This window comes from Scophthalmus maximus, chromosome 20, assembly GCF_022379125.1.
Source record: "Scophthalmus maximus strain ysfricsl-2021 chromosome 20, ASM2237912v1, whole genome shotgun sequence".
Lineage (NCBI taxonomy): Eukaryota > Metazoa > Chordata > Actinopteri > Pleuronectiformes > Scophthalmidae > Scophthalmus > Scophthalmus maximus.
Window position 1 is genome coordinate 6246233 of NC_061534.1, and position 27105 is coordinate 6273337.

The 27105-nt window shown below is 44.5% G+C and overlaps 1 protein-coding gene across 1 annotated transcript in view; it reads right to left on the reverse strand.

Annotated features, from left to right (window-relative positions):
• LOC118285303 (matrix metalloproteinase-17-like) overlaps positions 1–27105 on the reverse strand; it is a 63077-nt gene that overhangs the window by 35389 nt on the left and 583 nt on the right. The window lies entirely within an intron of this gene.

Below are 27105 nucleotides of genomic sequence, written 5' to 3' on the forward strand. Positions count from 1 at the left end.
AAGTTCCCCCCTGCACACAACCCTCGGACTCTTTTCGTACGGCTCTGAAGCACTCCCCGGCAAACAACAAATCCAGTTTTCCTCTGATCCACGTTGCTTTCCAAAAAGCTGAAAATCAATCTGTTTGCCCTTTTTGTCCTGCTGCAATCTATTGCTACAGACACATTTCCTATGCCGCTCGGCCTCTTTCGCGCGCTCATACAAGTCGTCAATGGTGTCAAAGTGAGCATTAAATCATTTGAGGTTTGTGTTTGTTCTGTTTCACGCCACAATATCTGTGAAATAAAAGTGAGTTTGCCTTGAAATGCAGAGCCCTGTTTGTTGTAATCCCATTATAGAGTCAGGACGGAGCAGGTGAAATGGCTCCAGTAGATACTTCTTGGTGTCTCATCTCTTTCATTGGCCGACTTTTCTTTCTTTTTCTGTCCCCGTTTCTCATCATCAATTCTCCGTTTGCTCTCGCCCGTTCTCCCTGTACCTGTTGGTGCGGCGCGTTCAAGTATATTGGCATGTTGTGATGAAAAACGAAGAATCACATACTCCCCACAGGGATGAACGAAGGCGCAGAAAGTAGAAGAAGAGTGCCGACGCAAAAGGGAAGCGAAGAACGGCCTATAAACAGCGCAGTCTGTTTTCCACTCAACTTCCTTCCTCCTCCGAGTCAAAGAAGAAGTCATTCGAACGTGCAACACATCCCATCGGATGGAACAAACTCTCTTCCCAAGTCCCCTCGAAAGGTCAAAGTTCACCTCAGCCTCTGTATGAGGCTTAATCTGTTTCGTCCCTCCTGCTTTTGACAAAAGCTCCTTCTGTCCCGTCCCCCCCGACAAACCGTGGCTCAGTTCCTTCAAACCCCCCCCCCCGGGCCTCAGTGACAAGGAATGAGTCACCGGGAGACGTTTGACCCCCGCGACCTCTGCGTCTTTCAAAGTTCAATGAACTAGCAGTGGCCACTTCAGTGTTGACATTGTTCTTTAGTGCCTCTGGGAAGAGGGCGGACCTTTTTCTCTCCTGTCTGCAGCGGGGCTACGGAACAAAAGGTTCACATAGAGTAGTGAGATACTTTACATTAAAGTTTTCATCCTCAACCTGGATTCTTTTTTTTACCAACATAGTCAACATCTGGGGGCTACAGGTATGGAAGTTATCTGGGTAACATTGAAGAAGTTCTATAAAGATCCAAGTAAAGATTAAATTAAATTAAATTAAACATCTGAGGGAAAATGTTACCATTGCATAGGAGGAGACGCTAATGGTGCGTTCACACCAAACGAAGGCGCGGAGGTTTTGCGTGATGTGAATGCAAAGAAGCAATTATTTTATCCGTCTGAAGGGTTTTAGTCATCTGACTTCTGGATCTCCAGTTCATTTCGGTTCAACGATGCCTTTTAGTCGTCAGTCATTTCTTTTTCTTTCTTTTTGTGCCGTGGTGAATGTGATTCAATCGTCCTCGAAACACACGTTCCTCGGCGACACGTTTTGTATGAGAGGTGAAATATAAATGAAGAAGAGTCAAGGCTTTTTTTAAGTTCACCACATCTCTGCTCTTCCTCTTTGAATTTCAACCGAGTACCCTGTGATAGGGTATTAACCTAAATACCGAAAAATCAGGTATGATCCAAACTTAAGACATCAAAACAAATACCCACAGTGCCACACGTGAGGGGCCGACTGTTGCCTTCAAAAACACGCCTCCCTCTCCGCCGCCGTGGCCCCTCCTGCAAATCAACACAAAATCTCTAGCTCTCTGCCAAGCCCATTCCTCTAAACTGTTCCTCGCCATAACACCCCCGGGAGTGAATTGCAATAGCTGCTGCGATGCTATCATTCTCTGGAGCAGTTGGAGTAGCTTTTCCATTTTATACCACCGGCTTATCCCGAGAAGATCGTTTACTCAAAGCATTACGCCGGGGCGATGGAGCGGGGCAAAGCAATGGCATCTTGTGTGTTTGACTAAGGAGCTCATAAACACGGCAACCGATGACAGATCTTTTTTCTTCTTTTTTTCCCCTGAAGAAATGAGGGATTTTAGCTCCACCTGTGCAAACAGAGGCGGTGAAAGGAACAGGAAAGAAGAAATAGAGGGAGAAAGAGATTGCCGGTGACATACAGGGATGATGGCACAGTCTCAGAAAAACACGCTTGATCACAAAAAAAACATTCGAAAGTGAGAATTCAACGGAGCCTAGATATCAATCTCTTTCCTGGGACGCATCTCCCCACACGTGTTGTCTCATGAGAACAAACAGGACTTCCTTCTTTTTGACTGGAGACCCCTTTTGCCAACTCAACAACCAAACAACATCTGGGATTTTAAAGTTCCTCTCCTGGCATTGATGAAATGCCCCAAAACTCATCTTTCATCAGCTGCATAATCATTTCCCTTTTTTTTGGGAAAATGAAATCCTTTCACGGCCTCCAAAGCAAATCTTGGATGGGACTCTCCGCCGTTGCCTCATTTAGTATTCGCAGGTCTTCAACTTTGCAAATTAGCGCCCCACTTCCATCTCCACCCACACCTCGACGTGTTCCCTTTCTCAGCGCCAACTACACTTCAGAGAGCGTCAACCGACGGAAGAGAAAATCGGCCCGTTTTTCAGTTACTCACCACGTGCAGAAGAAATGACCACTTACGGACTCATACCAAGTCTGAAGATGCCAACCGCCTCAATATATAAACGGTTATGAGCCGTAAAAGAACTTGGCTTCGCCGTCTCCGCCTGTAGTCAAGTCGTGACTGATGAGAACCAGTCAGGGCGCAAATGCGGGCGACTGCGTCAACGTTCCCAAAACTTCTCCGCCCGCCTGGACAACAACGCAGCCCCGGAGTTTGAAAGGTCTCAGTACTGTTTTTGCCATCATGAGAACCAGTCTGACGAAGATCAAAACAACCCTCTCCACCCTCCTCTCCTCTCTCGTCCCAACCGGTCGAGGACAGGTGAACGCCCCACAAAACTGAGACGCACTGTTTTCTTCTGCACCACGAGGCACATTTAATTAACGTGGATGAAAGTACGATGGATGGATGTATTTCTTGTTTTTTTTTGGGAATGGTGGTTTATTCTTGCCGCAGACACTGCGATGTGATGTCCCCAATGTTTTTTCCCCACTGGGAAAAAATAAAGTCTATCTAATCTTATCTCATCCCGTCCCCCAGGCACCGGGACCTGATGAAAGCAAATGTGAGTCACCTCTCGTCAACTCACAACTCCCCTTTTTTTTCTCTTTACTCTCATTACTCGGACTGATAATGGGGGTCCTTTCATTTCAGGGCCCCTGTCAGGAAAAAAAGTAAAGGTCAACAGTTCACAAAGGCCCTGATGCCTTTTAAGTGCACAGCAGCGGTATGGACATGTGTTTTTATTTAATCAGAGTGCTGCCCTTAATCCTCAATATTCATCCTTATGGTCATTGGTTCCCGCCTACGCTACCAGCATTTCTTGATCGTCCCCTTATCATGTTCCAAATGTACATTTTCACATCAGAATATCCTCCCGGGAAAACCGCCAAACGTGTGAAATGCAAATGAACGTGTTCCCCCCGCGAGGCGTCGCGGACGTGTAGCGGCCCAGAGTGGCGCGATGCGGCGTGTGAAGTGAGACCGTGGAACAGTAGAGCCGCGTGCGCACCAACACCAACAGCACATGTTGACCCCCGGGGGGTCACGCTTAATCCGAGATGTTCCTGCAGCGCGTGCCTCCGTGCGAGTGTGCGGCGCTCACCCTAGCGAGCGTGATGTCAGAGGGGGCGAGAGGGACAAGTTAAATGGAAACATGGGGAGAGGGCGAACCGCTTCCCTCTTCGCCCAATGGTGTGTTTGCCTTGGAGGACAGAGACGCTGCACAGAGCGAATCAGTGCGGACGGCTGGGGGGGGGGGGGGTGCCGCGCCGCGCCGCTCACGTCTCCGAGCTTCTGGACAAACGTCATTAGGGCGCTCGCGTTGATTTGAATTTTTCTGCTCTTGCTCCACGTCCTCCTATTTGAGAACAAAAACTCCAACCTCCGATCATGTTTTCATATTAGCACCGCATCAAAGGCCATTAAAAAAAACACTGTCGGCGACCAGCGAGTGAGATAAAGTGGCAGGTTGCTTTTGTGAAGAGTTGCTGGAGCCGGAGAAGGAATATTGAGCAGAGGGAGCTCATATCTGATTTACATTCATCATGTTGCCAGAGCCATGACTCCAAATGAATGCTAATGCCTTGCTCTCTGTCTGCATGTGTGAATGGGCAATTGTTTTTGCTCACTCTTTCGCCACAACTTTATAAAGCCACAAGATCGTGGCTACGTATTCTTCTGCCTGCTGCCGAGTCGCTCGGCCTGGAAAGGGGCCGAAGGGAAATCAATTGCCGCAACTTTGCCTACTATTTACATTCAGCCTTTCCCCTTTATTGCAATCATTTTCAATTTCACTTGTTTGTTGCTGTCTGTCTGACTCCGATGTCCTCTTCTGCTTTTGAACCGAGTCCTCACACTAGGGCCCTTCCCATATCTGAGGACTCCGGCTGTGTCCACACCGATACGTCTAAAGCAGGGGTTTCTTTGCTCGGGCCGACGACCAGGTGGAACAGCTGGCGCCGCTTTGAATTCACAGCTGGTAGCCGAGTCGTGTCTGATAAGACCCAGTCAGGAAGCAAATGTGGCAAATGTGGCAAAATTGATGCCTTTTAAAACGAAAAGGAATTAGTGTGGACGTAGCCTTCAAGGCGCGCGGAGGTGATTGAAGAGTTGAAACCCCCCCCACACACACACACACACACCTTTCAATCCATTGTCTTGGGCAATAAACATAAGGTTAAGGAAGATGGGGAGCGAGATGGATGAGCTCTCTGCCCGGGTCAAGACACAACGGCTTCAGAGAGGAGCCTGCGGGGGAACACCACGCACGCTCAAGAAGTGAACTGGCAATTTTTCAGAATGTGTGAGAGACGACAGGAGGAGAGGCTGACACGAACAGGAGACCCCGGCTTCTCCGCAGTAACCTCAGCCCCGCTCCCTCTTCTTCACTTTGGTCGACGTCAATTTTTTTTTCTGCAAACCCTAAGCGATGACATGCAGTTAAAACGAGACCTTTGACTTCTACCTGAGCCTGAGAGAGAAAATGTCACATTTACTTGCTGTGCTTCAAATGAAGCATCAATTAACTTGCTTTCCTTTTGCATTATATTAATTTGTTAGTGGTAGAAATATTAAAGCTGTTCATTATTCAAATCGCAGAATGAACGAATTTGCGATTCAAATGCTGTTTTTTTTCAAATTGCAAATTCACATTGACAAAGAACAGCCCAGGTTTCTTTCGCAGTTGAATATATAACAACCGTTTAAATGCATTGAAGCAGAAAGTCATTATTATGACTGTATAGAGCGGAAATCAAGTATTTTATCTGTTTGTTTAGTGCGAGATGAAAACGTGTGTAGTTTTTATTTCACACATTATTACACTTAAACCACAGATGTGACAGCGCTGATAGGGTGCGGCAGCGTTCCCCAGTGCTCTGTGACATCAATTAACCCTGTCCTGACTCGTATATATTGTCTTTTGCTGTGCTGAAAATGGATTTCGCTCCTCACTGGTGAACTGTGCCGCAGCAGCAAAACCAGCACGGTGGGAACAATATTAGTATACATTCAGCAAAATATCACCTAAATAAATTCCAGATTTTTCCTGCAATCGCTGTTGCACGAGCTCCGAGGAAACAGTGTAACACCAGTGGGGGGGGGGGGGGGGGGGGGGGGTGAGATTGAAGCGTGTGAAGATCAAGATGTATCCAAGGGAGCAAAGATCGGTTGTGAGTACCTTCCCCGGAAATATTGCATTTCACACTTGTCTTCTTTGACTCTGGCGAAGTGTTGTTCTGCCGCGGTCAGTTGGCGAGTCCCAGCTGTGTTTGTGAGTGACAGCGTGTTCGTTCACACGATCTGCAGCGTCCGGAAAGGACTCGAGATACGTCACGAATGGAAGATCCTACAAGGGGTTCATTGACCGTGTGGCGTGATGATTGTGGATTTTTTTTTGTTTGGTTTGACCATCTTGTAAACAGACTCAAAATGGCCAAGCATCCTAACCAAACCTGAACAGTTATATTTCTTTAACAAGAAGGATTAATATAGAGAAAAGTAACACTACACTCTGTAACAGAAATATAAAAAAATAAAAAAGGTCAGTTCAAATACAAATGCAACACAAACCAAAATCAACTCCCTCTCTGTTTCATCCGAAGAGTGATGGTGACCTTTGCAGCAAACAGCTGAGAGGGGAAATCACACTAATCGGAAAGAAGAGGAGCAAATGAAAAGCTCCAGGAGTCGGAGGAACGGCAGGAGACTGCTGCTATAACGTCGGCTCACAGGCTCACAGAGAGCAAACTCTGGGAAAGAGCACGACGTGCTACCACGCAGGATCACAGTGAGCGTGGGCGAGCGGACAAAGATTATTAAGAGCACAGCTCTAAAACTCCAGTGGGCTGTCCCAAGTTTAACGGAGGCAAAATTGAAAACAGCCACCGGGGTTAAAGGGAAAAAAAGGCTTTTTTTTTCTCCATTGACACGAGTTCTATCAGAAGTTTGCTGATTTCAAGCAGAGTGGGTCACGTTATTTCTGTGCACTGCCCTTTGTCGGCCCATGTCCCCCGTCGGAAATGCAGATCTTTACTGAAATGCACCGAAAAACCGCCATGTATTGACGCCGGAGACGATGACGTGAGCGCGGCGGTGGAGAACCCGAAGCCCCCTCGTACTAAACTGGAGCAGGCAACAAAGTGATAACACCTGTCCAGACGCTGTCTCACTTTTTGCACCTTTCCATCATCCCTCTGCGAACAAAAAAAAAAATATATATATATAGCGAGCCTCTCTTTTCATGTCTCACAGGCACGGTTTCGGGGAAGGTGTGTGACTGATGCAACAGATTCAAATAAAATAGGATAGAAAAAAACCTCGCTTCAGATGCTGATGAAAATAAAGTGGTTCTTCATCCGTCCAACAATGTCCCCCCAAAATGCAAAACCAAACAGCCCGAGTTTTTCCCACAAAGAGTGTAAAATATATTGTGATGACGTTTACAAAGCTGCCCTCCATTCCTCCAAATCTGTCAGATATATGCAAAAGCTCTTTTGTTTGGATCCTTAAACAATTGATTCAAACAAATTCATATTTCCCCCAAGAAAAATCTTGCCAGAAGTACCTGCGTGGGATTTGTAGAAATGTGTATATAACGCCTGGTGCAGTGGATGAAGAAGGACAACCGATACAAAGGTTCACGGTCACTCGACTTAATGCGCTCATAGTAATCTCAATGAGGTGCGTCAGTTGTTCTGACCTCCCAATCTCAAGATTGTTCAGTTATTCCTCAAAGAAAGAACTTTTCTCAAAAGCGTTCCAGAATTTATATTTTTTTTAAAAAAAAGAGTGCGGCGAGGACTTGGATTGCGCAGGAAAGTGTTATCGGCAGAGGCGTGTGCAGGTAGATGAAAGGAAATAAGAAAGAGTTTGATATACAATAGAAAAGGGGAAAGAAAAAATGAATAAAAAAATAAGCGACATGGCCTGTGGGCTACAGATTGAGGCCAAATCACTTCCAACTCTGAAAGGGACAAACACAATGGAGGAATTATGGGTAATGGACTGAAATGTCTCGTTCAGTCGGGGGAAAGGATTTAAACTCTGGCCTAATTCCAACGTCGTCTTCATTTCACATCATAAAAAATTTGAAGTCCATTTATAACCTGCGCGATGACAATCACGGACGAGGCACTTTCAAGTTCCAACGGAGACTGGTCTTCAAACATTTTGGACTTTTTACTCACGGATATAACTCAGCACAGCGGCTTTCAAGACACGCACCGACGCCAATTCAATCAACGGCAAGTGTTTCAGAATTCATAAATCCTCTCCCATTTATCCTCAGTTCATAGGTAAGAATAAAATCACGGGATGCCCAGGTTTGTTCCACTGCTCCTTCATCGGCATCTCTCTGCTCTGAGGCGTCATAACTCTCGTCTTGCAACCAACTTCTTCATATTTTTGCAGTCCAGCAGTGAAGCTGCGACGGCTCCAACGACTTACAGCAAACATTTCCCAACCATCATTGACGCCAAATTTGCGTCGGCCATTTCCAACGCGCCAACCTTCCCCCGTCCTCCCTCGGCTGCGAGACGCACGCATACGATTTTCGAGTCAAACAATTGCTTCATTCATCAGGTCATTTCTCTGTGCAGTTTCCAGGCCCGATGCAAAATGACCCTTGTGAGGATTTTCGTTTTCCCGAGGTTTGCTCTCATCTGGAGCTTTTTAATTTTTTTTTTCTTTGGGTGCAAATTATAGATGATAAGGATCGCTAGCTTTGATGAAGATTTTATTTTTTAAATTACTCAGAGGAGTCATCCTGTTGCAGGGACGGTGGTGCAATTTTTTGGTCTGCCTTTGTCTACAAATTCGCTTGTCAAGGGACATGACACTAACATCTGCAGCTATGGGTTTGGGTTTCGTATTTACTGATGCATCAGCACATAGAATTCCAAATGAACGGAGGAGTTTTGCTCCTGCGACGGGGTCTGCACATGTTTCGCTGGTATTCCCCACTTATATTTACTTATTTGTAAATGTATGAGGACCACCGGCTTGTTATTCTGCCCCTGTTCTTATCGGTGAAATATGCATGAAGAAACAAACTTCATGGAAGAGCGAAATAAATAAATGAATAATCTGCCGTGTTGGGCGACTGCAACACTGTCAAACTATTACTTTTTTGGAATTTACATAACGAAAGCCCTGATAATGTGTTTGCTGGAGCACAAAAAAGAAAGAAAGAGAGAGAGTAGGTTGGAAGGATGTTTTCACTGGGTCTGGCCACATGAAGCAAACATTACACTGAGGGTGGATGTGCAGAGGAAACGGATTGTGAGCAGAGGAGACGCATGCGCACACACACGCACAGATTTATTTGCCTCCAGTAGCCACTGTGCGCTCACAGTCCAAATCTGATATATTGTAGGCATTATCTAATAAAATGCGGCCATCAGAGATGATGCATGTAAGCTCCTGTGTGCGTTTACAAGTGGACGCCAGAGAGCAAATAATCACTAACACTGCAGCTGGAACACACACTACCTGCGCCTTCCAGCACAATGGAAAACGGAGGAGGGGAAGGAATGCAATAGGGTTATTTGTGTGTGTATGTGTGTGTATGTGTGTGTGTGTGTGTGTGTGTGTGTGTGTGTGTGTGTTGGAGCATTGGGGGGAGGCTAATATCGTCTTGTTGGCAACTGGTCAGAGTATCTTCGATAATGAAGACAATTGTCCACTGGTCCAACCCAAACAGATTCAAAATAAATGTGGAAGGAAGTCAAAGTTTCAATGTTTATCTTCCTCCTCCTCACAAAGAAACATTCAAAACAAAATGCTTTCCAAAAAATGCAATCCATATAATTATACTGTTTCCTTCAAATGGCTGCGTATAATTATTTCAGTTATTGATCAATCTCTGTGAAATATCACACCTCCCCTACAATCCGGTTTTTATTTGCTTGGAATAGCTCGGGTTTTTTTGTTTTCTGACCAACAACTCAAAAAGCCAAAAGTAGAATGAAAAAAAACAACAACTACATTGATATGAAAGAGAGGGAGAGCAGGGAAATCGTTCACACTTGAGAAGCCGGATGCAGCGAGTGTCTAGTATTGTGCGGGCGGTAAAATTGCACTACTCTTCCGTACATGTACTGGAGGGAGCAGCAGGGGAAGGTAAAGACAAGCCAAGGAGTGACATATAATAGTAGTCATCTGTCGGATCCAAAGCCACAATGCTGCAGGCGCATGGCAGAGACCCCGGCCTGCCGAAGCACTCAATCACCTCATTAGACAAGTACTTCCACCTAATGTGCTTATAATGGAACACATGGCTGATTTGTTGTAAGGATACGTTCTGCCGGGTGTGATTGCCTCAAGTCTCCACCCGCAGCCAAATGCCAACGTGTAATTGACAGCTATCAGAAATACTCTGGGATATTATTCAAATATAATTCAATTTAGTGGACCCGTGTGAATCAACAAAGTGTGTGTGTGTGTGTGTGTGTGTGTAAGAGAAAGCGAAGAGTGTGACAGCGAGGATTCAAATGGGCCTGATAAGTGAATCATTTAATCCCTGGCTTAGAGACAGCCGGTTCTGCAGAGAGCGGAGACGCGACTCCTGTCTGCCGAGGAGAGAGAAAGAGAAAGAGAGAGAGAATGAGAGAGACAGAGGTTTTAATCTGGTACCTCTCTCTCTCTCTCTCTCTCAGGTGTTCAAGACTAAGCGAACGAGACATGCCTGGTTAATGGAAGCCACCGTTTGTTCAATCCCGTTAAATACAGAGCAGTGAGAGACGGAAGGATTGAGGGATCGAAGGACGGCGGGTAATGGAGAGAGAATTGATCTGAAAGGGCAGCAGCAGTGCTGCAGGTAACTGGCAAGGACGCCATCGTAACATAATGCATGTCCAGTGGTTTCAAAACCCAACTTCTATGTGGTAGTCATTGGCATGACACGTCATAAAAACTGTCACTAGTATATTTGGTTTTTCTATCTATGCCAAGGCTTTCAGACACGCAATGAAGTCCAGACGTTTTCCCCGACGTTGCTTCGGGCATTTTCCAGACACGTGCTGCTGTGGCTCAGGAGGTACAGACGTCCTTGACAGCTATTCTAGCACTGCATGAATGTTTGAGTGAGCGGCTGAATGGGACTTGTATGAGTTCCATACGACTAGAAAAGTGCTTTATAAATCCGCTGCATTTTCCGTGGGACTTTCCTGTCAGCACCCTGGTAAAACTTCCGGAAAAATGGACCAATCCCTCGCCTTGATCTTTCCAGAGATGATGCCGCTGTTGTGAACACGTCTGCCTCAAACAATCTCCTGCGCTGTTCGTCATACGTGAACGGCAAACTCTCCGTACCCAATTTCCCGAGCATTTTCCAGAGTCCAGAACAGCTTTAGTCACTGATGCTGATGGGGGGCGCGCAACCGTGCGAGGCAGAGTCTGCTGTTGGGGGTTCGGCATCGTGCTCTGACATACATCAACAGCCACCCGGCTGTGGGAGATTACATCTTCCTCGTCCTGGTTCCCGATGCCCGATGGGAGTGATACAGTAGACTGAGGGACGACTGACTGCCGCTTTTCTTGGGTGGTCAGCATTGAAGGAACGCAATTAAGGGCAAACAGAAGCCCACGGAGCACAGCCAGGCCGTAACACGTGGCAGCAATATCCACATCACCGATCCAACTCGTTGAGCACTATGAGTGACGTTAAACGTGTTGATTCTCGGCGTAAAGGGCCACTAAACGTGCACCGTGAACCCCAACTCTTAAAAACCTGCCATAAAGTCCCTCCCGCCGCACGCCAAGAGTCGTAACATGTTTCCATGAGGCAGTGCTTTGGTGTTTTTAATGGGAAACCTGAGGTTTGTCCTTTTACAATTTGCATTCTATTAAATAAAGCTTTTTGCCATTGAGATTTCTTTTTTCAACTTCTACCACCTGGAATCCTGTTTTCTCCAACGTCCCTCTTTGCCCTCCTCAGCGTCATTACATCTGCGTTTGTTTTAAAGGCCGAGATGGACAAAGAGCTCCCTTTAGCTGAGGTTCTATATTCCTGCGAGGTTATGTAAAGGTTCAAAAAAAAGATCAGTCCACATAGTGAAATCAGACACTTTGTTTATTGTACTGTAATTTAACATTCGTTGACGATTGAAGTAAGGATGTGAAATCCATTGTGTCTGAGCTTGGTTCAGGGTTTCTTATGATCTCATCAAAGTGCGGAGCACCACCAAGGTGTCAGTGTATCCACAGCTGTCAGAGTGCTGTGAACTTCTGAAGAATATTGGACTAAATGATCAACCAAATAGCATATTTTATGTAAACTCCGGAGGGTATTCACACAGCGTGCACGCGGTAAAAATAAGTCGCACTCGGTTTAAAGATAAACAAACTGATGGTTTTTGGAGCCAATTAGGACTTGTCCCTGTAACTGGAGTTCATTTTAACAGGCAGGAGATTCAGTGCACCCCCCCCCCCCCCAACCCCCACCTCCCACCCACTCGAGGAAAAAGCCCCCAGACCTTCTTTGAAGTTCCTCACTCTGTGGGCGGTAATGTGGCATGGCACCAAGCCAAAGCCCGCAAACACAAGGATTGAATAACGCCTGCCCAGTGTCCCTGTGGTGGCGTTCACCCCGAATGCCACAGTCAAGAAGAAATATGCAAAGTCTCACTCTCTCACACACACACACACACACACACACACACACACACACACACACACACACACACACACACACACAACACACGACACACGACAGATCTGCTCGACTGTCACATACAGTACGAGATCCTCTGCGCCCAGGATTAATCTCTAACTTTTAAGTGTGTGTCAGAGAGGGAGAATCTGTGATTGGATTTTAGTATCCACAAAGTTTTATGTGTGACGGTCAAAACGAATCGGGTGAATTAGGACAAATGTGCTTCTTTTCCATTTAGCTCAGCCTATAGATTTATTGGCCGGTTGCATTGAAGTGAAGCTGTGAGAGATGGTATCTCTGGTCGGCTCCAAGTTCAAACAAGCTGAGGGAATATATATATATATATGAGTGTATTTATGGAACTTGTATGTAATTCATAGGCCCGTGGGTTTAGCCTGAAGCCAGTTCGTGACAACACACACTGAGAACTGGTGGCAACTGGTCTGAGACACTCGGGCGCACACGAGCCACGTTTCCTCCCATGTTGGATTTTGGTGGCCACGTGCTGGTGTGAATTCTTTACACATTATGAAGCTGCTTTCAGACACAAACGGACGTCTGGGCCTTTTCCTGAAAATTTCAAGAGGGGGCTGAATGCAAAAAACGCAAAATGTTGCTCCAGACATTTTCCTGCCAGCCCCCCCCCCCCCCCCCCCCCCGAGTAAAATTTCCCCAAAGAGTCTTGTTGAGCGAGCGAGTGGGCGCAGTACCCAACGCAAGGAATGTCTGAAAACAGTTTACGTCTGGATTACAGCAATTATTTGCACCAAAGCTTGTCCCGTAAACATTAGTACAATACAGCACGCCTCATGCCACAAAGTAATCTACCAGGAACGTGCCCAACGTGGATCTCTCTGGTGAATTGAACAGACAAATGTTAAGGTTTGAATTAGAATTGGTTTGTTTTTCTCCTCAACTCTCTTTCTCAGGCTGCACCCAGAGAAGCAAGAAGTGCAAATATTTTGCATGTGATGCCCCACGCGTGCCGCAGTGTCTGACAAGAGAAGCAAACCACCTCCTTTGTCGAGACAAACTTCTCGTCCCTGCAAGCCTTCAAACTTTAGTTAAGTTTACTGTCGCACACACACGCACACGCACACACACACACCCTCCAGAATGCAAATAAAAACCCTCCATCGCCTGATTTAACGTAGTCCCCCTGAACAACAAAAAAGAAGGCCATCAAACGAGGAACAACAAAGAAGAACTCAGGATTTTATTTAGAAACCTCCACACAGCCCCCAGCTGTGAAAAGTACAACACACACAAACACACCCCACATGGTGATGAGCAGTTATTGTGACACTGAAGAATTATCTGAGAAAAGAGGAAAAGTTCCACAAGGGGTAAAATAGAAGTGGGGTGTTGGTGTGTGTGTGTGTGTGTGCGTGTGCGTGTGACTGCCCGCCTGTTTGTGCTGCACCTGCAGAAAGACGTGAGCTGTCTGGATATGTGCCGTTTCATTAGGGAAAAAGAAGCCGAGAGGAACTGTGCTGGACCTACAGCGGTATAAAAAAAAATGAGAAAGCGCTGCGGAGAAATGACAGCCCCGCTGTGGATCAACTGATTCCTCCACAGCCAGACACGGGAATCTGCAGAGTGGGGGACTTCCTGCAGCAGCAAAGTCGCACTGAATTGGACAAAACGAGGTGCAGGGAGGGAGCGCGCTCGCTCTGCAATCTGACACGACTGCGGCCTGGAAATGGGGTCAAAGTTCAAACTATCAGCGATACTTCTCGCTGTGCGCTGTGATGTCGCGGCAGCCAGGGTGTTCATGTGTGTGAGCGCATCAGCCAATTAATTTTTGCAGCCGATCTATCACTATTCATTCATTGTCCACAACTTGTTTTCATGCTGGATTTGAGGCTGATGTGTGTGCGTGCGTGTGTGTGTGTGTGTGTGTGTGTGTGTGTGTGTGTTTCAAGCCCATCTCCTGTGGATATAGCTGTGATGCTACAGTATATGGTAATAAGATGCTTTACGTGCAGAGCACAGCGCAGCTGCATAGCTGAGTGTGAAACCGCATACCAGGACAATTCGAGGCCAGTTAGTGGAAGAGAAATCCGAGCAGAGCTTCGTGACAGTCAGGTGCTGCAGGGGCAAAAAAAAAGTATTTGAGTGATCAATAACAGTTGTGTTAAATCGCCTGCAGCGGGTGAAACAACATGTGCACAGTTGAAATGATGACACGCTTTACAGGTGGATACGAAACACGGACGAAGATTTGACTTCATTCAATGACACAACCAACACAGGTGCATCCTTTCTAATGTACTTAACGGCACTGAAAGTTACTGACAGTATTCGGCTTGAACGCTATCACAAAGATATCATGAGCCAGTCAACAGATTTACTCAAACAAATCACAATGCAATGTCATTTAGCGGAGTTTGGAGGGGAAGTGGATGTTGCGCTAGTTCCATTTCCCCTCCAAACTCCGTTAAATGACATCGCTGATCACCATCTCCATAAGGTAACATATTAACTATGTACAAGTAACTCATACGACCCCACTTCAGCTGTCCCTTTAAGCCAAGGGGTTGTCTATGTCGTAGGGACATCCTTGCTCATCACTTTTAACCTGTGCAAAATCTACAAAACACCTGTTTCTCAAAGCAAAAGTCTGTCGAACTGTAACAATCAAAACCGACCAAATTGACCCGAGTAATGAAAGATTACCACAACTCGACCAACTCACGAATCAACGGCCCCACTACGTGACTAAACAAGTACACAAACATGTGCTTGTATGCATGGAAACAGACTGGCTGAACAAAGTGCTGCGCGGTTGTCACCTCAGACAGGAATTCCTCGTCCGGCCAATTCTGCTCGACAACAGCACAAAGGATGAACAAAAGTAAAAGATTCACACTGAGCCTGTGTTCACGGGACACACACACACACGGGGAGCAGAGCCAGCCCCAGAAGGAGAGAGAAAGCCCCATACGGCCCCGGAATATAATGGATCTGCTTTTTATCGCGCTGCCACAATCTGATAAAACTACTTGGTAGGTGCGGGGAGACACGTAATAGTCATAAGATGAATAATTGAGCATATGGGGAGCTACGGGCTTTGTGTTTACTTCAGCGGTACTTCAAACAATAGCGCAGCTTTAAGCAAGCACAGACATGGAGAGTATCTGGTTGCATCTGCACAGTGATATTAGAAATCACCTTCATTCTAATTTCATATACAAATGCCCAAAATTCGGAAACTCCACTTTGACAGGCAAGAGCCTCTAGAGCCAGAAATACAGGGTACGAACAGTAATGTTGTCTTTGAATGATTTGTCGATAAATATTTACTGTTAAATTTACCCATCTTAAGTAATTTATCTTTAAAAATTGCCCAACATTCACAGGTTTTCATGTCCGGACTTCAGTGCATGTCCGAAAGCAGCTGGAAGAGGCTCTGTGCGTATCTAACACGTGCTTACATCTGTTGGTCTTGTCACTGCCACGGGCCACTGTGGAGCTACTTAGTCTCAGTCTAGCTTCATCGCTGTGCCTCTGCAAGTGTCGCAGCCACCATGGATTACATGTCTGACCTGATGTCTGACCTGAGGATTTGTTTTTGTACCTACAAGGTAAAAGAAAGTATGTCGGCATCCAAAGTGAAATCAATAGACACTCAAAGGCTGCGGTGAAACGCTCGGGCATCTTTCAAATTCATGTGAAATACACTGAATCAAAGGGCGTGAAGATTTGATTTCAATGCGCGGTGCTGCAATTTCACAGCAAAATGAGGGAATAGGACGTTTCGATTCCTTGGTATATGATCACAGTCGTAATAAATGATAATAATAATCTATTTCCATTTTTTAAACACAGTGAAAACTCGCAGGTCGTGGTTGCAAGAGGATGTCAATACATATATTCTCCCGTGTGGATGTTCAACAAGTACAATAAAAAAAAAAGGTGTTCTGCTGTGACATCTTTCTTAAGGCTTGCTCATCATCAACTACTCCTACAGGCTGCAGGTGGAAAGTTGTAACGTGAAAGCTTGTTGTATCGCTGAAATATTGTATCCTGCCATGACCCAGTTTACACACTGCACGGCTCTTACTCGGCTCCTTTCCGCCCTTCAATCTGTAAAATGGCCCCAAAAATGGATTGCTGGAAATGAAAAATAAAGAAATAAAAATGAAATAGCTCAAATTTCTGCCAGAGAGAAAAGGCTGCGCACGCTGTTCTGAAGTTGGCTTTAATTTGATTCACGTCAAAAACTCGGCAGTGTGGGAATCAAGAGCTATATGTGATGACTCCACTGTGTGAGACTCTGTATAAGTTGGGTCCGACTATATAGAATGACAACAAAAGAAAGAATAAAGTAATTTATCTATGAAGAGTACTTTATTAGATGAAGCACACCATACTCATGCCTATGCAGAGATTGATGTTTAAGTAATTAAGGATAATAAAGAACAAAGTGGAAGCGCCCTATAACACTTATCACGATCAGTTAATTAAACTTGGTTAGCCTGAAAAGGATTAAGGAGCAGAATTGCAATGACTTATTAATGTCACATTCATCGCAAATCATTTAATAACTTAGCTAGTCTCTCCCCTCCTCCCCCTAATATTGGATTTCTTAATGGTGTATTAAAATAATCTGACAGACTGAGGTGAGCAGACGACTGTTTATTTAGCAGTTCGCGCTTGCAGAGCCCTGTGAATTCTGACAGGGTTTTTTTCCTACGACGATGCGTCGATCAATCGAGACACAATCACAGCAAAGAAGCTGTATTTCTTTACCCCACTCCTAAAAATAGACAACTGACAGGAGTGTTACCCCGTTACTAGTATAAATATACACAGTCTAAGAGATGGAGGAGCCTCCAAATCATATTAGATCTAAATGTGTCAGGCAGGGTGTGCTTGTATTGTAATGGGCCTCAGGTTTGTGTGTCAATATGTTTCATACCCAAAAGGTGCAGGAAGTAAATCTCGTATCTTTTCAGATCATGTGGCGCCATTTTTTTTTTGTCTTTTAAAATGAATTAATCGGATACAGATACAAGCTTTCACACTGGGTGTAAAGGCACCGCTCTAAATCCTCTGACATCACTTCCTGTGTTGCTGTTTCATCCCAATGCAGTCGTCAGTTTATTGGCAATTGATCAGAGTGAAACAGAATAAGTCTCTGCTGGCCACCTGTCCCAAACAACGACAGTACCTCAGTCAAGATCTTGAACTCTGATGTGATCATTTATTTGAGGAGAGTTTACAGTATGATCACTAAATAGCTTGATCTTTTGTGGAGGATATGTCATTAGTTTAATTGTCACTTAGGGAGCGACATTCTAAGAAATAACTCTTTGTTTTAGTCTCCCTGGAGATGGAGAGGGAAAAAACACAGTGGATACCTAATTAGCCACTGAATAATAACTGAGCTAATAGGCACCTCAAGATACAATCTTAAGCATAACAGTCACTCTCCAAATTAATGTGGCCGTGTATTATGCTGTGGGACAAAAATGATTACGCTCTCGGTAGCAAAGTCAGATTTTTATGCCTTAATGCTTATTGCATCCAAGCTTTTATCATAATGCTATAAACACATGACTAGACATTGGCCAAACACTCAATGCCTTCCAGTTGTGCAGTTTGTCTCTCTGTCTGTCTCGCTCCCTCCTTCTTCATTCTTCTCAGACATACAGACACACGTGTCCTCATTTTGGGAGCACACAGTACTGAAACATAATTCCAAAGCAGACATCAAATGCTCCCTCGGTTTTTCTTTTTTCCTTACTTCCCCCCTTTTTTCCCTGCACAAACTGTCCTTCAGATTGATGTGAGATATCCTAAAAGCCAGCAGTGCCATCAGTCCTATATGCCGATGTCAGAGATGAAAATCAGTATGTGCGTTGCTCTGCAGAGGACACAGCCTTTTTCTTTGTCCTGGCACGCATTCAAACATACATACATGCTGCATTTATTACAATCCTGACAGTTTCAGAAGGGAAAACTTCAGAGAAGCCGTGTTGTTGCTTAGGGGTTTCCTTCAGCTCAGTTGGAGGGCCTCTGGATTATTTTAACTTTTTACATGCAAGCAGCACAACTCCAGAAAACCACCATGATTAAAAGATCTGGTCAAGTCCTTTGAATAGCATTGGCAACCAAAACCTTGATCTGGTATAGGACTCCATTCTATTTCGGTTTAAATAGAATGGCCACATGGAGTTGATTTGGGGTTTTCCACATGGTGAGCTTGCTTTTAACCCACAGTTACAGTAAGCCATGAAACCAGTAAGATCCTATGGGAGATGGCGAGGATCGAATGCAGCTTAGGAAAATACTTCTGCACTTCTCCAATACATGCCTAAACTCACCTACTCTGATATTTAAAACTCCAAGGATGCGATTAAACCTCTGAAAAAGTAGGAATCTTTGCAAATGTATAATTTTTTTGTCAGATTTGTGAAGCCATGCATATGCATGGGGGTTCTGCTCTTATAAATCTCACTCATTGTGAAACTGGGCACATTTGCACAGGCCTCATTTCCACTCCCACAGTTAGCCATAGATGAATGTACATGCCTCCAAGCTGTTGTTTGCATATAAAATACCTCTATCTGCGCCATTGGTCTCTCAGCGATATATAATTTAACAAAATTGCATTGGCCAAGTCTTCAATCAGCACCGGAGCAGCAATCTCTATATATATGGCTATGGGAAGTTATAACACCCATAAGGCACTATTTTCATGATGGTGCAATGATTAGCAAAAGGCTGCCTTCCAACAGTTGGCCTTCTCTGGACCCATTTGCTTTGCCCATTTATGTGGTATTTCGGTGCCAAGCGCAGCACAGGAGAGGTGGAAGGAGAGTTGTGCGCAGGTCGGAGGCTCATTCAAATGAAACATTGTGTGTTTTGGTGGAAAATATTTCTAAGACTCACATCTCAATAGAGGTGATTTGAATTCCACATAACAAAAGGTGTTTCAGTGAATCATATATTAGTGTTAAATAAATGTTAATTTAAGTTCAGCCATTATGTCTCTTCTTATTGTGACTAAATGGTAGTATTTCATGCAAATACAAATTTGGCCATTAGCCACCCTGCTAATCTATATCGGTTGACCACTAGCATGAATAACACAATAATGTAAATGAACTAGAACTACATTTCACACATAATCTGTCGTCTACATCTGCTTTGTGCCGTTTGAGAAAACCTTCTCCTTCAGTTCATTAAAGCGCTGCAGCTCTCTCAAGTCAGCAGGACGGGTATGTTTCATTTATCGAATCACATTCAAAAGGCATCAACAACCCCGCTCGATCGCTGTGGATTTTTGCATGGAGATTTTCATGCTGTATTCCCACTTGGACATTTTATGAAAATTTTGCTGGCAGAGGCAGGAAAAGGTTTCGGCAACATATTCAGGCCCTCCTGAAAATGTCACGAAACTCTGCAGACTTCAGTGCATGTCCGAAAGCAGCAGCTATACAGTGGCATTATGACTAAAAAACCTTTGGACGGATGTGATCATATAATCATAGTATAATTAATTTCTGTAAATAGTTTTGTTTCACCTGTGCTGCCGCACATTTATACACTGAAATAGCAGGTGTGCCAAAAACAGTCTGTGTGCCAAAAAACTGGTTGGTTGTTGTACTTGCATGATTGAAATACAACAAACTCCTCAATTCTGCAGTGGCAATATTGTATCTCAGTCAATGTCACCATGAAATATCAGATTTGAGAATGATTTCTAGCAGTCATCACATCACTTAACTGTCTCACACTTGCCGGACCTACAACCATTAGTGCTAATGGTTCAAATGCTAATGGCTCTCCAACTTTAGCATGCCAAAAGCTTTGTAATATTTACTCTACCATTCTATTCTGTTCTACTCTACTCACACGTCAACATGAGGAATGTCCACAGTCAATCAACCTCTGGATTCATGCTGTCAAACTTCATCTAGAAACCGATGTGTTGTCACTGACTGAGAAAGTCATGCAGAAGTCTTGCAGCTGCCACACATCAGTGCCACACCGCCATGCTACAGTGCCACCCGACGAGTAGCCAGGGCTCTTGAGACTCCTGTGGAATGACAAACTTCCCAGTAGTGCTGACAGTCTCCTCGGAAACTTGCAGGTCTCTGGAGAACTTTAAGGTGTAACAAGGCTTCGATTGACAGATTGGGTGGGAGTGGATCGAGGTTTCGCTCTTCCTGTGAGGCTGAGAATAGGCAAAAAAAAAAGAGAAGAAAGTATATTACATGCTTGAACACTGGATCTCTGTCAATCTCCGTGGAGATATGTACTACATTCAAGTCCTCTCGCACATGACACTGTTCCTGAAATAATCTTGTTGTCCTAAATATGAGTCCCGCGATGCTTTTCTACAGACGGAAGGTCGCAATGCTTCATGGAAGTGGGACGGCAGTTCTAAAAGTCTCCTCCTGATCCAGGCTGAGGGTGTACTAACAGATCTCCAGGGGAAGTGGCATCCACAGTGTTTTCCTGGCGTGGTTAAACATCCCTGCTTCGCCTACTCAACTATCAATCAATCCAAGCAGTTGTTGGACTCACGGTGACTGTCATGCTCTTTGTGGGAGAATTCTCTCGGTTTAGCATGTCCTCTTTCCTTGTCCCTCAGTTACCTCACTGCATCAGTGCCTCCATCGTACTTTCCCGTGACTGTCACTGGTTCCAGCTCTCTCTTTGAGCCCCTTCTATCCCTGGCCCTCTGGGCACAATCAGAAGAAGCTCGATGTGTGGTAGAAAGCCTCCTACGATAAGTGAAGGAGGGAAATGGAAGGAGAGACTGAGAGAGAGGACTGAATACAATGCTGGTGAAATGTACCAAAAAAAATTTCAGGCAAACACTGCACTAATGAGTGCAGTGGTAAAGTTGGCGGCCGGACTGGTTGAATGAGAAAATGGGGCTTGCACATGAAATGATCGCTCTTATTATATATTTCAGATCCAAAGCTGAATTATTCAAATGAACATTTTCCAACTCCCAATCCCTACTGTAAGCTCCCGAGCTACTGATAGGTGGAGGGTGGCACTTGAAGAAAATGAGTTGGGATTCAGTGTTGAGTGGATGTTCTTCCATTGAGTATTTTAAAAACGAGGGCTTTCATTTGGCGCTGAATGCTATTTGAGTCATTGTTGTGGTTCCCCTTAGGAACTGAAGTTTCATTTCAATTATTGACGTAATTATTGAACATAGGAGTATGAGTGAGCCCTCACTACATAGTTATCCACGGGGGGTGTGAATCGGGAGCAACTGGACTTGTTTTGCAGTTGTAGACCAGTTGCTCCCGATTCAACAGCCCCGTGGATAACCATGACCTGGATGAATGAGCCTCTCCACAGACGTCACACCACATTTTCCTTCTAGCAATGCTATTTTTCTACCGTGCAAAATAACCAGAAGAGATTGTAGATTATGACTGAGTTGATCAGAAAAATCACTGCAACTTTTAAGAATTTGGGGTTTTAATTATACCAAAAGGATCTCATGGACAAAAACGAAATGCACGAGACTTCTGGACTTTTGTTTTTGCTGTTGTTGTTACTTCATGCAATTTCAAGACCTGACAAAAAACTCATCATTTTTGATTTCTTGCAGTGGAGGAGGGCAGCGAGTGGTGGAGGTACGGGAGCGGCAGACGGGGAGCGCCTACCGCTCCAGAGGAATTGATGCCAGATGGTGTTTCCATTGACGAAAATTAAACAGCAAAATGAAAGTGAGAAAGGGACTGGTGGGGTGTAGTTGTCCTTCCAGGCACACACACACACACACACAATCTCAGTCTTCATAATTTAGCATCATTACTCAGATTGCGTAATGCTTGTGTTTCCTTAATGAATAAATCTCCGCAGGTGGCGGAATATACAGCAGTTTAGGCAATTTATCAGCTGCTAATCTAGTGAGCTCACTCCAGCTCATCAAAAGGGAAGCCCTGTCTGTTCAGGTGAGCTTTCCTTTGGGCAAACTTGGCAGTTCTGTTCCAGCAGACAAAATACTTCTTGTGACAGACGAAATATGATGAGCAGAAAACACGGAGAGCGTATTTACATTTTAATTGTTGGGAAACTATGCAGTGGTGTATCAAGCCAGAGAGCAGCATCGCTATAAAATGAACACTTGAATGTGTGTATGGTTCAGATGCTTAAGGACTGTGTGTGGTTGTTATGAAGACACATGCCATATATATAGTTCATAGTCTCAAATAAATGCAAAGTGTTGGAGGCATCGTGGCTCTGAAGTGTAATGGGACTGGATAGGAGCAATGATAGAGATCAGAGGATGGTTTTGTGGCTATCAGAGGGGTTGTTAGGATCGTTTAGACGAGCACAGATGTCATTAGATTTTAAATATGAATGCAAGAGGAGAGATATAGTGCTGATTTTAAACACTGACAAACTGTGTTAACTCTGTCTGTTCTGTGTCTGGTGTTCGCCTGTATTTCACTTTTCCAGTAGTACACCTATAAGTGTATGTGATACATAGACTTCATCGGTTTGTTTCACATACCAATCAACTGCAGATGATACAGTGAACCATTATTGCATTATTCCAAACACAGAACAGCAAGTGATATTCAAAGAGACGCACATCAATCAGTATTGTATTGCTATGCATGACTCCCTGCGGTGTAATCAGTCGATTCTGTGCTCTGATAACATCTATTGTCCATGACATCATTTAATTCATTGTTGGTTGACATTGTCATTAACCTTCAAGTCTAACTTACTAACCTAAAAACTTTTAATTATACAAATGTGGTTGAATAATGTTCAGCATACTCATCCACACGGGCCAATTCTACACGGATTTTGCATTTCCCGTTGAAAACGCTGTGTGAATGCTCATTGGCTGAAAAGCGGTGATGTCACCACTATGCCTGAGGGAAAATCGCTGAATGTATTGGCTGAAAGGCGAAGCAGATCAAAGTACAGTGGTTGACATCGCGCATTCAATGCCGATTGGCTGAAAGCTTTGCTTTTCAGCGGAATGTTGTTCTTCAAATTGTCCTGCAGTATGTCCTATGTCTTTAATATGTCATCACATTGTATGACATATCAAAAGGAAATGATTTATCATAACATCTATGCACTTGTAAAGAGGGGTGGTTTGGTATCATTCCACATTTCACATTACAAGAGCAAATAAAGGATAGTGAAGTGTTACACCAGTGAACAAGGGAATAGCTAACAGCCCAGGATATAAAATGTTTTATGTTGATACAGGCGTTTTATATTGACAGAGAGCAAAGAGAATCAAGAGAATGAGTGAACTGATTCAGTGGAAGCAGTCTGTCAGTCTCATGGCTGTAAACCTCCGCCAAGATAACCAGGTCCTGTACAAAAAAGTCAAAGACCAACACACAGAAATCCATGGCCTCAAGGAAATCCTCCAAGGTCTTCGGAAAGACATTGAGCGCTCGAGAAACACGGAAAAAGGTGTTCTCCGGACAGAAAATGCGGCGCTTCGAGCTGAAAACAAGGTTCTCAAAGAAGAGGTTGACATCCTGCAAAATCAAAATGAGGTTATGTGCAAAGACATGACGGGCCTTCAGGAACATAAGGCAGGGATCGTGACTATGTTAAAGAAGAGCAAGAAGGCAGAAGCCAAGGGCAAGAGAGACCTTAAGCAGCAAATTAGAAAAATGAGAGACATGAAAACCCACTACATTATTCTGAAACAAAAAAACTTGTCTTTGGAACAGCAAAATAGAGATTTGCAAAAGTCCATTAAAGACGAAGACCATTCAAATGAAAGGCGACAAAACAAGGCTCTACATGAAACCATTCAGGAAGCGGACAAGCCAACAAGCCAAGTTCTGCAGAACACAATGAAGAAAAAACATGGGGACTTGCAACAGGAAAGCAAAATTGACTCCACGAGCAAACAGCGTAAAACCCCGGAACAAGAGCTCAACGATGACAGGAGAGAGTTGCGTAAACGAGGAGAAGTCATAGGACAAAAGAATGAGGCTGCGCAAGAACAAGTTCAGGTCCAATGGGATCCCAAAAATATTGCGCAAGGACTAAAACAGTGTGAATACAAACACAATGCGATGTTGCAAGACAACAAGTTTTTGAAAAACAGCAATGGGACCCTGGAAAGGCAGAAGCTAGAAGAGTTCAAGAAGGGGTTCTTTATGTCTGTGGAGATTCTCATTCATCCAGGTCACGGTTATTTTGTTTTCAAGAAATTGCCACCAAGTCTAGTTGCCTTGTGAAAATGGGTTCTTTAGCGGAGGAGAACTCATCACGCGAAAGAACGAGGCTCCTCAAACCAGCTTTTTGTTTCAACACATTAAGATTTGTGCTGCAATAAATCTCAGTCAGTTATCCCCTCTCGTGTGTTGTTCAAGTCAAGTCGCTCCTCGAGCCCTGTTAGGTGTTAGAATCCCAGTTACTCCCATTGGTTGAGACGAGAGGTTGCTACACGCGGCCTTGTCCAGCGCTTCTTTCAAAACTTTAGAGCAAATGACCAAGTTAACAATGGATAAAAACTACTAGAGCTAGCAAATTAGCACTAACGCTTAGCATTGACAATCTTTTGAGAACAGTAAAAAGAAATCTAGACAATTTGCTACAAGCCCCTGTTTGTGTTAACAGGCTTACCAGGCAGTGTGAAAGCCAAAAGAATGAAATGATTGTGTTACCAAAAACATGGAAATAGCTCAATTTGGGACCCACACCCAGAGACACACAGTATTCAGTTCAGGTCCTTGGAAGAAATGTGGACGTTCTCAGATGTGTATGTCGCCCTGGGCCGGCAGAGTTGCTCCTGCATTTATCGGCACATGAATTTGGGCAAGGCATCGCGACAAGAGTAATGGCCCTCAGACTACAGGCTGCAGGGCCACTTAGGACTGTGTGTGTGTGTGTGTGTGTGTGTGTGTGTCATATACAGCTCTATCTAGAAAAACAGGAAAGCTTCCATCTTGTGTATTATTTTCTCCGTCGTAGATGGAGGAAAAAAAACCCGATTGCTCTCACCGCTGCTCATCATCTGGTGATGAGGCTGTATTTGTAGTGTCAGAGTTCATCCCCCATCTCTAGATAGTGAAAAAAAGTTTGTCACTGTACGAAACTATCTACAATCGTGACTTTTTGTCAGAGTGAAGAAGGACCAGCGGGTAGTAATCACTGTATGATCGGGGTCCGACAGACGCTGACATGGATTGACAGACAAACTTTGTTTTGTCTTTTAACTTATGTAAAGACTCTATGATAATAATCCTCAACTACACCGATTTTTCTTTTCTGAGCTGCTGGATCTTCTCCATTTGACAGTGATTGCAAGTCACCTGACAGACACAAACACCAACAAAACAAGTATTTCCACAGGTTAAAAAATTATGAGTTCAGTTGCTATTCTGTTTTTTTTTTTTTAAATTTGATTCCAAAAAGGTCAGAGGAAGCTGCAGAACACATGTTATTGTTAGTGGCCGGGGGGAAGCAGCAGAGTTTTATATTGCAACCAGAAAATAAAAAACAAAACAATTAAAGACAAACATGTAAATCCAAAGCTGGGAGGTCTACTCTGTTAATGTAATGGCCACTTTCAAGTCTTTGGTTGTTTGTGGCCAAAGCTCCTGAGCAAGGAATAAGTGTGTGTATGCGTCCTGATGAAAAAACACTGGCAAATGAAACTGACCTTTTGGAAAACCAGAAAGGATTGATTCAGAGCTACGGCGCGACAGACCGTGTCCTGGTGTCAGGGTTGTTGGCATCAACTTCAGCACCGGGTCCGGGTGTTTTCCAGAAGCAAAACACATGGATAATCTACCGTAGTTGTGCTGATTGTGTGTGCCGTTTTGGTTGAAGAACAATTTTCCTAGATGATTAAAACTCAATGCAGGTGACTTAAATACTTTGTATTTGTTTAAGTTCAAACTCCCTTCATCTCATTCATGCAGTTTGAGCTGGATTAGAAATAATGGCCCGCACAAGTCCGCCTGGTGAGTAAGATGGGAGTCAAAGCATAAAGCAACGGATCCATTTTTAATAAAGAGTCCCCATGTGCAGGTTGAAGAAGAAGAGCTGGAGCACTGACACAAATGAAGATGAGCAGCAGCAACGACAACAAAAAAATGTGATCTTGCTCAAAAGGAGTGAGTCTGGAGAAAAAATGCAGCTCTAATGGGTTTAAAGTGCCGGAGATGATGATGAACAGCCTTCACAAGCCAACTTGTGTAACAACAGCTACATCGTTATTAATGGTGCCTCGCTCCTTTAAACTCAGTCTGGACTATACATGTCACACATGTTGCGGGTCTGTGGTGAAGGCTTCCTTCCTTACTCATGAAAAAACATCAACATATACAAGATACTGTATCATATTCACCCTTAATGAGGGGGCTCTGATCAATGGGGACTTGTCATAAGCAGTGGCAGGTTCAAATTGATTAGTTTGCACATCCCTCACATGGCGAAGTTGCCTGTTTCGACACCTTTCACGTGCATTCACTATCATCACTTCACATTTGAATTAGATTATCCGTCAAATGAAGGAGCTCAAATATCCACGGATTCTTCCTTTCTTTTTTTTCTGTCCGCCATGCATCGGTTCATCTGTCGTCGTGCCTCGTCGGACCTGCAGAGCGGCGTTAACATTCACAGCAAGTATTTGCCAGGAGAAGTCCGCACTTGCTCTTTCTTCCCCTGCACGTTCAAGAGAGGAGCCGAAGTGGGCCAGCGGAGGAGAGAGACCTGCCGCCCCGGTGCGCCACGGTGCGCCATGGTGCGCCACGGTGCGACCACACCGCCCTGGAGTCATTGGTGCAAGCAGGTATAGAGGGGTAAAAATAAAAAAAACAAAAAAAACTTAAGAGCCCCTATGGGGCAGAACAGG